This window comes from Phacochoerus africanus, chromosome 2 (assembly GCF_016906955.1).
Source record: "Phacochoerus africanus isolate WHEZ1 chromosome 2, ROS_Pafr_v1, whole genome shotgun sequence".
In the NCBI taxonomy this organism is placed as follows: domain Eukaryota; kingdom Metazoa; phylum Chordata; class Mammalia; order Artiodactyla; family Suidae; genus Phacochoerus; species Phacochoerus africanus.
In genome coordinates this window covers 49,047,921-49,061,911 of record NC_062545.1, presented here as the reverse complement: position 1 = coordinate 49,061,911, position 13,991 = coordinate 49,047,921, and the positions used below count along the sequence as shown (strand labels likewise).

General features: G+C 36.1%; 1 protein-coding gene across 3 annotated transcripts in view; it reads right to left on the bottom strand.

Moving 5' to 3' along the window:
* The window catches only part of ADGRB3 (adhesion G protein-coupled receptor B3), a 732,417-nt gene that overhangs the window by 508,376 nt on the left and 210,050 nt on the right, over window positions 1–13,991 (bottom strand). The window lies entirely within an intron of this gene.

The window sequence follows — 13,991 nt, the reverse complement described above, 5'->3', positions numbered from 1 at the left end:
GAGAAGAGATGGCTGAAACCAGAGGTACAAATAACTTTGCCGACCAAAATTTAACCTCCCATACAGAAGCATTCCTCAAAGCTTCATAGGAGAAAGCACTGAGTTCATCATTCTTTAGAATCATTCTTTCAACTCTTTTGAAGGAGTTCATCATTCCTTCAGTATGCCAAAATAATAAAGACGTAGGGTATATTGTTTAGTTTTTCAATTTGAGTCAGAGCCTAACAAGACTAAGAAAAATAGTCCTGCTTGAAGCAACACCTCATTCAGGCAGTATTTGCTTAATCATCTAGCAAATTAATAACCAAACAACAGCCAACTATCTGCAGAGAACTAAGATTTCATAATGCAAGGCCTGAGTGAGTGAGATTTAAATAAAATCCACTAAGGGGCTTTTTTTTTTGTCTTTTTGTCTTTTTAGGCCCACACCCGTGGCATATGGAGGTTCCCAGACTAGGGGTCTAATTGGAGCTACAGCTGCCACCCTACACCACAGCCACAGCAACATGGGATCCAAGTCGCGTCTACGACCTACACCACAGCTCACGGCAAAGCCGGATCCTTAACCCACTGAGTGAGGCCAGGGACTGAACCCGCAACCTCATGGTTACTAATCAGGTTCGTTAACTACTGAGCCATGACAGGAACTCCTAAAATCCACTAAGGATTTAACTGAACCCAAGGGCTCCAGAACCAATGCACTGGCCAGTACCTTGAGCAGAGAAGACACTGGCTTTGAACAATTTACTCTTCACTTATACCAATTAGGATTAATGGCATAGACCCTAACAGCAGCTTAAAGAAAAGAGAAGTTGTCTATTTTGCTCCTTGTCTGGGGGCTTCTTTGTCAGCTTTCTGCTCCACCATCCCTATGATGTGGCTCTTATCCTCTCCTCCTCCAAAAGGGAAGCTCTGGTTTCCAAGCAGCAGGAGAGAAAGAGCAGCAGAAAGCCAAGTGCTTCCTTTAGGGCTGTGTCCTAAAAGTGGTACACTTTCCCTCTATCTCTGCCCAATAATGGCGCATATTAGAGAATAAAAATGATCATCTCAAATGAAAAGCCATCTATAGTACTGAATGGAAAAAAGGGTACACTTTTAGCGCCATACATTTAAGAAATCACTAACAATATAAAGGTTTTTAACTAGAAATTACAGGTGTTTTAATTTTGCTTTTTAAAGTTTTTTCTTTTTTTTTTAACTTAAGTATTGAAATTATGATTTTATGTATCACAAAGCTCCTGTTCTAGTAGGTTCTCATTTGGATAGTAGACATGAAACTATTTGAAAACACTATTAATAAAGCTCATTCTCGGAGTTTGCATCATAGCGCAGTGGAAACGAATCCAACTAGGAATCATGAGGCTTCAGGTTCAATCCTTGGCCTTACTCAGTGGGTTAAGGATCCGGCATTGCCATGAGCCGTGGTGTAGGTCACAGACGCAGCTTGGATCCTGTATTGTTGTGGCTCTGGTGGTAGCTTCAATAAGACCCTTAGCCTGAACCTCCATATGCCATGGCTGTGGCCCTAAAAATGCAAAAAAAAAAAAAAAGCCCAGCGCACAATCACCTTGGTTGTAGATATTCAAAGACGTTCTGAGTTTATATATGCTAAAAGGCAGGCATAAAGGACATAAAAGAATTAAACGGAAAACTCAAACTTTAATAAAGGGGAAAGACAAGGGGAGCTCTTTCACGTCAAAATGTTTGGAAGCAGGTTTCTTCCCACCCAAAGCCATCTTGCTTGGGTCTAGCTTCTTAGGCAGAAACAGTGGAGGTGAGAAGCTCCGTGAAGGAGGAGGGTAGAAGGAGAGGGTCCTGGAGCAGGTCCAGCAGGGGCCTGGATGCCCTTTATGGATACCCTGCCCTGAAGGAGAAAAGCCAGCTGGGGGAGATACAGAGGTCTGCAGCTGTGCGGATGGGGTGGTGGAGGGCAGAAACTGGGTCAAGTTCAGATCAGAAAGGCAAAGCAACCAACACAGAAATGAGTGTACCCTAGCTTCAGACTTGGAGAGAATGAAGCCAAATATGCTATGAAGAAGATCTGGCAGTTCAGAATCTAAATCTGCAAAATGCTGGCATAGGCAGGACATTACTTTTCTTCATAGCCAAACTCTTTACCAGGATGAGGACAATTCCAGAAGGGCTAGCCACCTCTCTGCAGCACCCAGCCCAACACCAAAGGCCCAGGTCTTGAATGAACTTGCAAAAATGCAAACTTAAATAGAGGAAAAAAAAAAAAAAAAAAAACCTCTTTCCAGAAAACTAGTAGTCACAGTCAGAGATCTTCAGAGAATGCCCAAGAGAAGGAAACAATAAGTGCTATAGAGGGACAGTTGACAGAGTTTTTGTGCACAGAATCTTTGATCAAGCCAAGACAGAAAATCTTTAGAATGAGTCTTGATAGGAGGAAGTAGCCCTTCTTATATAGATCACTACAAAACAAACACACAAGAGAGGAGCAGATGGTGCAGAATTAAGAATCAGGATGATTAATAAAAGGTCTGCAGAGCACGGGCTTCAAGAAGATTCCCTTTGCACACACTCGGTTAAGGATTTCAGCACTGCCCTGGTTTTGCAAGGCTGGAAGTAAACATCTCAGCTCTACTGTTTATCATCTATGTTACTCATGTTTCAGTGAACTCTCTAATAAACTGTACACATCATGTTCCATGTGCGATTTCGGTCATTCTCACATCATTTATGCTGTATTTTGCAGGTCCTGGTTAGAATAACCTCTTTGCTTAGTGTTATGGGCAGACATAAAACAGACAGTCCTTGGTTGACAAATGCTGAGAACATTCCCAGACTGAGTAGACAGCAGCACTGTAGCCCTCACAGAGCCATGTCTAACAAAACACATCCTTTTACAATTATGTTTCTTACTCAAAATATTAACAGAAATATTTCAGATTTTAGTTGTTTTCTTCATTGCCCACATGTTGTTTCTCTGTGTAATAAACATTTTAGATTTTATCTTTTCTGCAATAACAAAATCTGGGGATTTCATTTTTTTTTGTTTTTACTTCTATAAGAATCATTACAGAATGAAAAGGATTATTAGGTGTTTTGCCAGCAACTGAATGAAGCCAGTTATTCATTTCGAACTTAAGGTTCTTAAACATTGGGCTTTAAAATCTTTTGTAAACAATACAGGTTATGAAATCTCCACTCAATTATAACATAAGTTAATTGCTTTTTTCCCAAATGCATTTTTCTTTTTATTTACTCTGGGCAATTTCTGTCAGATATTATTGTACAAAGATATATCATAATTTGTTCTGCTTTGGCTTGCCATGATTGCAGGAAAGATTAAAAGTTTACCCATGGGTAAAAATAAATTATATACACTGATGAATAAGAGTTACAAGGGAAAAAATAATCTGAACTAGATCTAGAATGTACTCAAAGCAAACTATACAATATTTTAGGGATGAATTTAAATACTGAGCTTGGTCAAATTGATCACTTCTGCACTGAGGGCATTTTTGTTGCTGAGCAATACACATAGCTCATCACTTAATATTCTAGTCACAAAGGTGACATGGTTTCCATTCCTGGCATTTTACTCAATTGAGCCTAAAGAAGTAACTCATTATTCCATACTCAGAGCCAACATTTTCTACTTGAGACACAATTCTAACAAAATTAACGGGAGATGAGGATGGCATTAATTTATTTCCAGCTAAATTAGCTCCCCAGTCTTTGACAGCCTGTGTTGTCACAGTGCAGCACTGAAAGCTACAGGGTTTTAAAGAAAAAAAAATAGGTTCAGAAATGACAAACACAGTAGGTTATACTTATGTAGCATTATTTTTCAGAGGGACACTATTAAAAAGATGCCGCTAGTGGTATTGATGTAAATCCTAAAAGGTGGATCTTTTTTTAAGATAAAAAGCGTTTAATGAACCAAAATGCATTTATTTACCTCTGAAAGAAAACAAATTTAGATGGCCTTTATAAGCTTTTGACAATAACACAAGTGTTTATCCACAGTCTTTAAAGATATACCAGTTATTGGGTATATACTAACACATTTTTCTACTAATTTTATAAAATAATTTGAGCATTTTAATCAGAGATCTATTACATATTCCTTCTATTTTTCTATATTAGGTTAACTTAATGTATTCAATGCATACTAATTTAGCTAAAGACTCCTGAACCCCTTTACAAAAATGCTTTTATCTGTAGAGAACTTACTAATTAAATATAAAAGACATGAAGTACAAATATAATTCTTCAAATACAGAGGTTAAGGCTATAACAAAATAACTGATAAATCTAGACATTCATAATTAGAACATATTTTTAAGCACCAGTTCACTCATATATGATTTTTACTCTCTTGCTTTTTAAGAAAGAAATAAAATAATCAATTTATTTAAAAAGTGGCATCGTAAGCCATTTAAAACACAAGGACTTAAAATCTACTACAATAGATTATAATAATCAGTGTGGAAATGACCAAGAGATTTTTTTAAATGTGCTCTGTCTTGCTCATATAAGAAAAGAAACCATGGCTCATTGCCCAATGCAAATGAACAGCTTATGCTTTTATGAATCAGTCAACAATATTATAAAGAGGATATATTGTCCCCGTGAAAAGCATATTTAACGCAACTTACTATTTACTGTACTGAAACACTCCAGAATTCATGTTGCCTACCAAACAGAAGAAAAATATTCAAAAGTGTATTTAAGGACCACCCCAATACATTATGATAAACTTTCTATCATTAATTATTTTTTAAAAATACAAGATGTTTTCTAATGCCACACTTTGTGTAGCATAACTGTTTCAGAAATATAATGATCATTAAAAATTGCAGGTGATGTTGGGAAAATCATTTCAGGATGTTTGTGAGGAAATTTAAAGATTAAATAGGGACTTCTGGGTTAAGATGGCTAAAATGTCTTTATAGTATTAGAATTTTCTCCACTGATACCTAATAATGAACAAGTGGTCATAAAAAAAATTACCAACAGTATCCAGACAAGGAAACAGACTAACATAATACAATAATCTTCAGAAACTAGCAAGGAAGAGTGAGAGAGATATAGTGAGAGAAAGAGAGAGAATCAAGATGAAGAAAAGAAAGAGTGAAAAGAAGAGACAAAGAGAGAGAAGACAGGCCATGCACTTGACCTCTGGAGCAGGGTTGCTGAGGGCAGCATTTGCTGGCACCTTCTGCTGTGTCTGTACTACTGAGTCATACATCTGACAACCTTCAAGGGGAGCTTGATCTGTAGGGAGGAATACTTGAATAGGCTTCCCTATTAGTAAAGGGGAATAGAAGCGAAGATTCTGGAAGATACAAAATGGGATGGAGGATTGATCCAGAGTCAAGGGTTAACCTCTTCAAAATCATACGTACCCTCACACCTAAAGTCAGATGAAGTGATTCTAGAACTGAATATTTGACAAAATTACAGATGAAGAAAAAAAAATCTAAGAAAAAAATCTAAGAAAGATCGTGTACTACCTCAGCTCAGCCTCCCACTTCCGCTCACTCTGCCATTACCTCAGCCTTTAAAAATTAATCTATGGCAAGACGATACAATGGACAAAAGACAGTGTCTTCAGTAAGTGGTGCTGGGAAAACTGGGCAGTTACATGTAAAAGAATGAAATTAGAACCTTCTCTAATACCATACACAAAAGGAAACTTGAAATGGATTAAAGACCTAAATGTAAGGCCTGATACTACAAAACTCTTAGAGGAAAACACAATTAGAACACTCTCAGACATAAACTGCAGCAATATTTTCTTTGAATCTGCCTCCTAAAGTAAAGGGAATAAAAGCAAAAATAAACAAATGGGACCTAATTAAACTCAAAAGTATGTGCACATCAAAGAAAACCACTGACAAAATGAAAAGACAACCTACTGAATGGGAGAAGATATTTACAAATGATGTGACCGACAGGGATTAATCTCCAACATATATAAGCAGCTCATAAAATTTAGCATAAAAAAAAACCCATTAAAAAAATGTGCCAAAGAAGTAAATGGACATTTTTCCAAAAAGAAAATGCAGATATCCAAGAGACACATGAAAAGATGCTCAACATCCCTAATCATCAGGGAAATGCAAATCAAAACCACAACAGGATATCACCTCACACTTGCCAGAATGGTTTGTCCATTCCTCATCTGAAGTAACACAAATAAACATTGATGAGAATATAGAGAAAAGGGAACCTTTGTACACTGTTGGTAGGAATGTAAATTGGTGAAACTACTGTGAAAAACAGTATGTAGATTTTTCAAAAAACTAAAAATAGAACTACTATATGACCCAGCAATTTCACACCTGGGTATATATATATATAAAAACCCCACTAATTCAAAAATATACACACTTTTCCAATGTTCATAGCAGCATTATTTACAATAACCAAGATATGGAAACAACCTAAGTGTCCATCAACAGATGAATGGATAAAGAGTGGTACATATATATACAATGGAATACGACTCAGCTGTAAAAATGTGAAACAATGCCATTTACAGCAACATGGATGAACTTGGAGGGCATTATGCTAAGTGAAATAAGTCAGAAAAAGAAAGACAAATACTGTGAGGTACCACTTATATGTGGAATCCAAAAAGGCAAAAAACTACTGAATAAAACAAAAAAGGTACAGACTCACATACACATAGAAAACAGATTAGTGGTTACCAATGGGGGTTAGGGGAAACATAAAGGTAGGGAGTAGGAGGTATAAACAATTGGTGTAAGATAGGCTCAGTGATGTACTGTATAACACAGGGAATACAGCCTATATTTTGTAATAACTGTAAGTGGAAAGAAACCTTTAAAAATTCTATAAAAATTGAAAATTAAAAAAAATTAAGGTACACGCAAATAAGAAAAAAATAGATAAGAAAGCCAAAGGTACATCCCTCAATCTGCGGCTCTGAAAGAAAAACTAAGTGGTGTGTCAGATATAGTGGAAAGAGAGTAAACATGTCAACCATATTTTATCAGTGCACATAGAAAAAACATCTCTGTAGAATTCCTAATATGAGAAAATAAAGACAGAAAGACCAAATGTCTGACATGGAAAAAAAATAAGTCATGGAAATTCTCACAATTATTTTATGATATAAAGTACATTGAGAATGTAAATTCTGCAAAAGTGAGCTCAAAGATGATGAAATAATGACATGAGATAAAAATGGCTATAAAATCTTAACAACACAAATCAAGTATCACAATTCCGCCATTCCACAGCAATACATACTTTAGAAACAGTAGAAACAAAATTGATTAAAGATCAAATAAGTGATACTGATGAAACACTGAAGTTTATATAGTGAATGCTGTTGTTTTTTTTAATGTAAGGGATTAAGATGATTAAAGAAAAACAAATATAGAAACAAGATAAAGGGAATCCAGCATAAAGATCACTTATGTTTGTGAAGTAGAAATGCTCACAAATGCAAGAGAAGATGCATATTAAATCTGTAATATAATTCCTCCCAATGAAGAATAAATCCACATATTAAAAAAATGCACTGTATTTCAAAGAAATACAGAATAGTCGATGCCAAGACATGGCAGAGTCAACTTATTGACTCTAGAGTCCCCTAGCCTCTCCTAAAAAACCGCTTAATAAATATCAGGCTAGCAGCAGATGTGTCTGAAGTTCAACGTAAGAATGTCAACGTAAGAATGTGTCTGAAGTTCAAGGTAACAAAGCAATGTCTACTTGAATCTAGGTAACAAAAGTACAACCCCAAAGAATTCTATAACCAGTCAATATATTATTTATGTATAAAGACAACAACAGGCAGATAGTATTGTGAAACAGGAAAAAATTAAGATAATGCAATGCCCAGGAATTCTCTTGTGGTGCGGGGGGTTAATGATCTGGTGTTGTCACTGCAGTGGCTTAGGTTGCTCTGTGGTGCAGATTCCATTTCTGGCCCAGGAACTTCCATATGCCCTGGGCACAGCCAAAAATTTTTTTTTAAATAAAAGAAAATGCAATGTCCAGAAGCCCTTGCTGAGGAAAAGAAAAAAGAAAAAAAAAAAGGAAGGAAGGAAGGAATAAAGGTAAGACCATTAGTACATTCAATTAAGAGATAAATGAAAATAAACACAAGCATTGACAATCTATGTAAAATTGACTGGGCGAGACACTGAATCCAGTTACAGAGTGATTAATAACACCCCAGGGGATCTGAGGTTGCAAAAGAAAATATGAATTCCATAGACATAGGAAATGTAAAATAATATGCCTTATTAAAATGAGTGGTACACATTCATCTGTTAAAAAGAGCGTCAATAGAGTTAAAATTAAAAAGCATAGTTTGCCGGGGGGGGGGGGGGCGGTGTCTTTTTAGGGCCATACCTGTGGCATATGGAAGTTCCCAGCATAGGGGTCGAATTGGAGCTGCAGCAGCCAGCCACAGCCACAGCAACAGCCACAGCAACACTGGATCCAAGCCACATCTGTGACCTACACCACAGTTCACAGAAACTCTGGATCCTTAACCCACTGAGGGAGGCCAGGGATCAAACCCACATCCTCGTAGTTACTAGTCAGGTTCCTTAACCACTGAGCCACTATGGGAACTCCCAAAGAGGATAGTTTTGACAAATGACTCTACCTCAAAATAATGTATGTTCCCTTCTGCATCCTCTCCTGTCCTTTTCTACTTTGCTGTTTCTTTCCTTCCCTCTCCCACTCTCTTTAACCTGAGAGGCATATTTTAAGTACCACCTTGTAGTGAAGAATCATTTATTTGACACTGGGGTTTTTCTTCATTTTCATATCAGTTTATTTTTCTTCTATGAAATTCAAATGAAGCTACAGTTGATTTTTTTTTAATTTTAAAACACCTATACTATGATTCCCATATTATAAATTATTTCCATATTTTTATTCATTCATCCACCCATGCACCCAGATTCCTACCTATTTCTACACAGAGACAAGGAAATTGGTGCATTGAAAGACAGGATGGTGTTCAGCTCACATTAAAAATGATCATTTTAACAATTCCCTGGTGGCTCAGCAGGTTAAGGATCTGGTATTGTCACTGCTGTGGCTCAGGTATGATCCCTAGGCCAGGAACTTCTGCATGCTGCAGTCATTGTTCCCCCCCCCCCAAAAAAAAAGATTATTTTAGAGTTGTAGAATTTAATTTTTCATCTTTAATTTTCAGTATTGCTTGTATTGCTTAAGCATGGATAATTATGCCAAAAATGAAATATTTTATTCTTCTAAAACTGGAAGCAAATGTGTAAAAATGGCATGTAATATTCTAATTTTCAATAGCTGATTTATAATCGAATATTAATGACAAGTTTTACTTAACACTTATGTGTATACAGCTTAGCTACTCATCCCTTGATACTTTCTCTAAGTAAGAGATCATTTTAAGTTCCCTTAAATTTTTTTTAAAATTTTAACTCTGAATTTAACAACTTAATTTAGATGTCAGTCTCTACATTCTGGTCATTCCTGGACTTTTCTGCAAAATCCCCAGGCACAGATTTTTAAATTATATTAATAAAACTATGCCATAAAGTACCTCCACTGAGGAAGATTTAATTTAAAGACACCAATGTTTTCCAAAAGCCTTTTTTTGTGTGATTCAAGAACAATTTTTCACTTCAAAAACGTCAAAGCAAATATTATTCCTTTTCAAGACCCTCCTGATAAACAACTCAAACATCTCCAGTCACCACAAGTTTGAGTGAGCATTAACATTTTTTTTAAAAAAATAACCAACCTTACAGAGCAATGCTCCATTTTCCTCTAACAAATTTCAGTCAGGTTATGGCCTTTTTTTTACTGGGAAGATACATCAAAAATTGGATTAGTCTTTGAACTGTCAATGTTCAAAACTCAACAGACAATTCACAGGATGCTAATATCACCTCAGAAAAAAATTTTAATGTTAGAATATGTGTAACAATTATTACATTTTATTCAATTTTGATAGGGTTGATCATGGAAGGAATAATAACTTTTAGGGTGAAACAAATTTTGGCAAAACAGGAGTTCCTGCTGTGACTCAGTGGGTTAAGAATCTGCCTTCAGCAGCTTGAATTCCTACAGAAGTATAGGTTCAATCTCCAGCTGGTGCAGAACCAGTGTGTTAAAGGATCCAGCACTGCCACAGCTGCACTGTAGGTCACAGCTGTGGCTCAGATTCGATCCGTGGCCCAGGAAGTTCCATATGCCATGGCTATGGTCATAAAAATTTTTGGCAAAACAGCAAAAACACATTATTTTGTTCCTCAGTGATAATTTTCCTTTTCTCTGTTGATTTTGAAATTGTGAGTTCATAAACCACATAGAAAAATAGAAATACATTTTAGTAGAATTATGTAAAACATGGTAGAAAAATTATATTAGTCTTCGAAAGAAAAGACTCTTTAAAAATATAAATGGAACATATGGTAGCTACTTCCTCAGATCAATGCAAAACAAGAGCCACTATGTTTTTCTATTTCTATGACTTTTTAATGCTTAAGAGTCAATATATTTATAGGAACAGCTAATTTAAAGTTGGGGGGGGGGGGCAGCAGAAGTTTCCAGGCCAGGGATCGAACCCGAGCCATAGCTGTAACCAGACAACAGCAGATCCTTAACCCACTGTGCCACCAAGGAAATCCAGGAAAAGATAATTTTAAATGAAAACATTTAAAATTTGAATTTCCACCAGTTTTCCTATTTAGTATTTAAGAGTGGAGATTGGTATTTTTCTCTCTGCTTTTAAGATGAAAGTTTTCTGTTGTCATTAATGGAAATGATAAAACGTCTTTTATTTACATATACTTACCAAAATGTAAGATGAAGTGAAGAAACCCTATAACTGAATATCCAATATGGAAGACTTATGCTTTAACTTTTACTTCTGTTTATTGCATTTTTTAATTTTTTTTTCATGGTTACCACTGTGCTATATTTTTTGTTTGTTTGTTTTAAATGTTCTAGTCCTTTTAAATTTAGGGACTTCTTTCTTTTTTTAATAACTTGTTATTTAATTTTACAATATAGTTAATAAAATTTAGCTCTTCCTAATTGAAGTTGCTTAGCTTTTTATTTATTTTTTTGTCTTTTTTTTTTTTTTTTTTTTTTTGTCTTTTCAGGACCACACCTGTGGCATATGGAGGTTCCTAGGCTAGGGGTCGAATCAGAGCTACAGCTGCCAGCCTAGGCCAGAGCCACAGCAACACCAGATCCAAGCCGCATCTCATGCAATGCTGGATCCTTAACCTAATAAGCAAGGCCAGGGATCAAACCTGCAACCTCATGGTTTCTAGTTGGATTTGTTCCACAACAGGAACTCCTGCTTAGCTTTTTAAAAACTACTTTATGCTGATTTTTTTTGGATTTAATTTCTCAGTTGTATGATTCAAGTTCTTAAATTTTTGTTAACATCCCTTTCTTTTTCTTTTTTCTTCTGTAAATGTCATCCTCTACTCATTCCTTTTGAACATGGTTTTTATACTTTAGTTAAGCATTTCAATTTCACCTGCTTTAGCAGCGGCCAATGGGGAATAGAATTGCAAGTCTATCAACAGACAAATTCAACACCACCAATAGGAGGTTGGAACTTTCATACTAGAAGGTAGCATCTATCAAAAATTAGTTCATCAAATAGTCATATTTCCTGGTACTTGGAAGGATGGCAGAGCAAACATCCCAGGGTAGGAAGTGCTGTTCACATAGAAATGGTAAACTTGACCTTTTAGAATGTTGCTGCCTTTTGAAATTCTATATAATCAAGTCATCATATAAGAAGCAGTACATTTTGAAGTTCACGGTTTCAGATAAACATTAACTAAATATGGTACAACACTGGAACAGAAGGACAGTAGCATAATACAACTTCACCTAACCTTAGGGAGAAGATAGATGGTGACAAAATTCCTATGAGAAATGACAGAAGAGGTGTCTGCATTTCCATCATAAGAATGCAAATGAAGACCATACTTTTAATGTGGACCACTCTGTTCATCACTGGTCATAGCAAGGGAGAAAGAGAGAGATTCTCAGATCATGTACCCATTTAGCCTTTCCTTTTGTGTTGACTTCTATTAACTAAGATCTGATTTAGTCCACTTTTAGCCTAGTCTTTGCCTTGACTTAATTTTGTTCCAATTACCTGCTTATATTCTACATGTCTCTGTAAACCACTTCAAATAGATTTTGGAATAAAGCAGGGTTAAAAAAAGCAAACACATACATGCACAATAAATAATCACCAAACAACCCTTTAAATTAGTTGAAGCTTCTTGTCTACTTTGCTTACAGCATGGAGAGGTGAAACCATTCACATAAACCAAGTCAGTATACATTTAAAAGATCTAGGACCCTAAACTCAGGACTCTGAGTCCTGCTTAAACCAATGTTCTTTTCATTACCTCTTTGGCTGTGCTACAGCAATTTAAATTTCACTAACGGTTTACCAAATAAAAGGAATATATGTTTTCTGACTGTTACATTTATTCTGAATTGGCAGTATTTGTCAAGTGAGGTAATCATGAAATGTGCAAAGGGGACAATGGAGTAAATCTGGTTCCGTTCAGGAATACAAGTGTTTTCTGTTATTCTTTGTTTCCTTGAATACTTTGTTAAGAGCAAGAAGAGCAAGTGAGGCAAATTGCTATACATATCCCAGGAGCTCTATTTCGCAGACATTGTGGTAACATGAACTACAAGGAGACAGGGGGCCAGGTTAAAGCAGGCTGACCATTCCAACAAGAAATTATCATGACAGAGCTAATGGTAATTCCTCTGCTTGGAAAAGATTTTGGGAAATGGGCTCCGGTAACTTGAAGGTTCTGCAAATCCATGTTTACGGCAACATCTACTGACTGGCTTCTGAAGTCAGTATCTTCTTAATAGTCTGCAGAGTTCCTGGCTTTCCTTTACCTATCATATTCCAGGCTGGTATTTCCACATGTGTGGCAGGGGGGTGGTGGTGGTAGACAATACTGCTTTTTCCCTCTGGTTATGTTTTTTTTTTTTCCACACAAAAGTGAAAATGTAGGTGTTGAAAATTCAGGATTTAGAAACAAGACAATGACTATCAGAAAAGCCTTGGAAGTTAACCTTGGTAGGGGATCTCACAGTTTGAGATAATGTTTGGTAGTTGCTACTACAAATAGATTTTAGACCTGGTTACATCCTCAGACAGCAGCATTCTCCTTAAAGGGAGTGAGTCCAAGTCCAAGTCCATAGGTGGCTATAAGTGATAAATCCACTCAGAGGAGGAATGGCCTTCAGAAGCCATTTAATAGACCCCAGGTCACCAAAGCAATTTTTCAAATGAGAAGGACTATAATCCCATCTTGGAAAGGCTATCTTTAAGCCCATATCTATTTTTTAGCCTAGGGCCATAAACTATCCCTGAATGCTACAACTCAGCCAGCCTATTTCAAGTCTTCAAAAAGAGAGAATGAAACTTTATATTGATACTCTTTTTCTTAAAAGAGCATGAATTTATAGAAATTCTTGCATTTTTCCACCTTATGCTATATGAATTACAGATTGATTTTACCATATTATTTATAAAAATATTTGAATAGTTGCACAAGTAACACACAATTATGCTATATGTAAAGTGAAGGTTTTATATAAAAGTTAATTTAATGCAAAACTATAATAATTATTACTGACTTTTACATATTTCATGCTTATCTTTATAGTTTGAGTTAGCATCTTTATTTATTCTTACATTCTCATCCACCTCATGGTGTAGCAAGTATCAAAAGCACCAGCCTTACAAATCAAGATCGTTAATTAATTCCTATACCCTAGGAAAGCTTCGCAGCCAGCAAGTTAGTTACAGAACAAAGCTCTTTAGTTGTGTGTGGTTTTGTTTTTCATCTAGTTCCTGGTTTCTGGTGTGTATGATTCCAGGAAGTAATGTATTTCTTCCTATCCAAGAGTTTGAGTAGGAAAGAGCTGCTGGAGTAACAGGGTAATGATTGGGTTGGTGAGTGGAGTGTTGCAGAGGG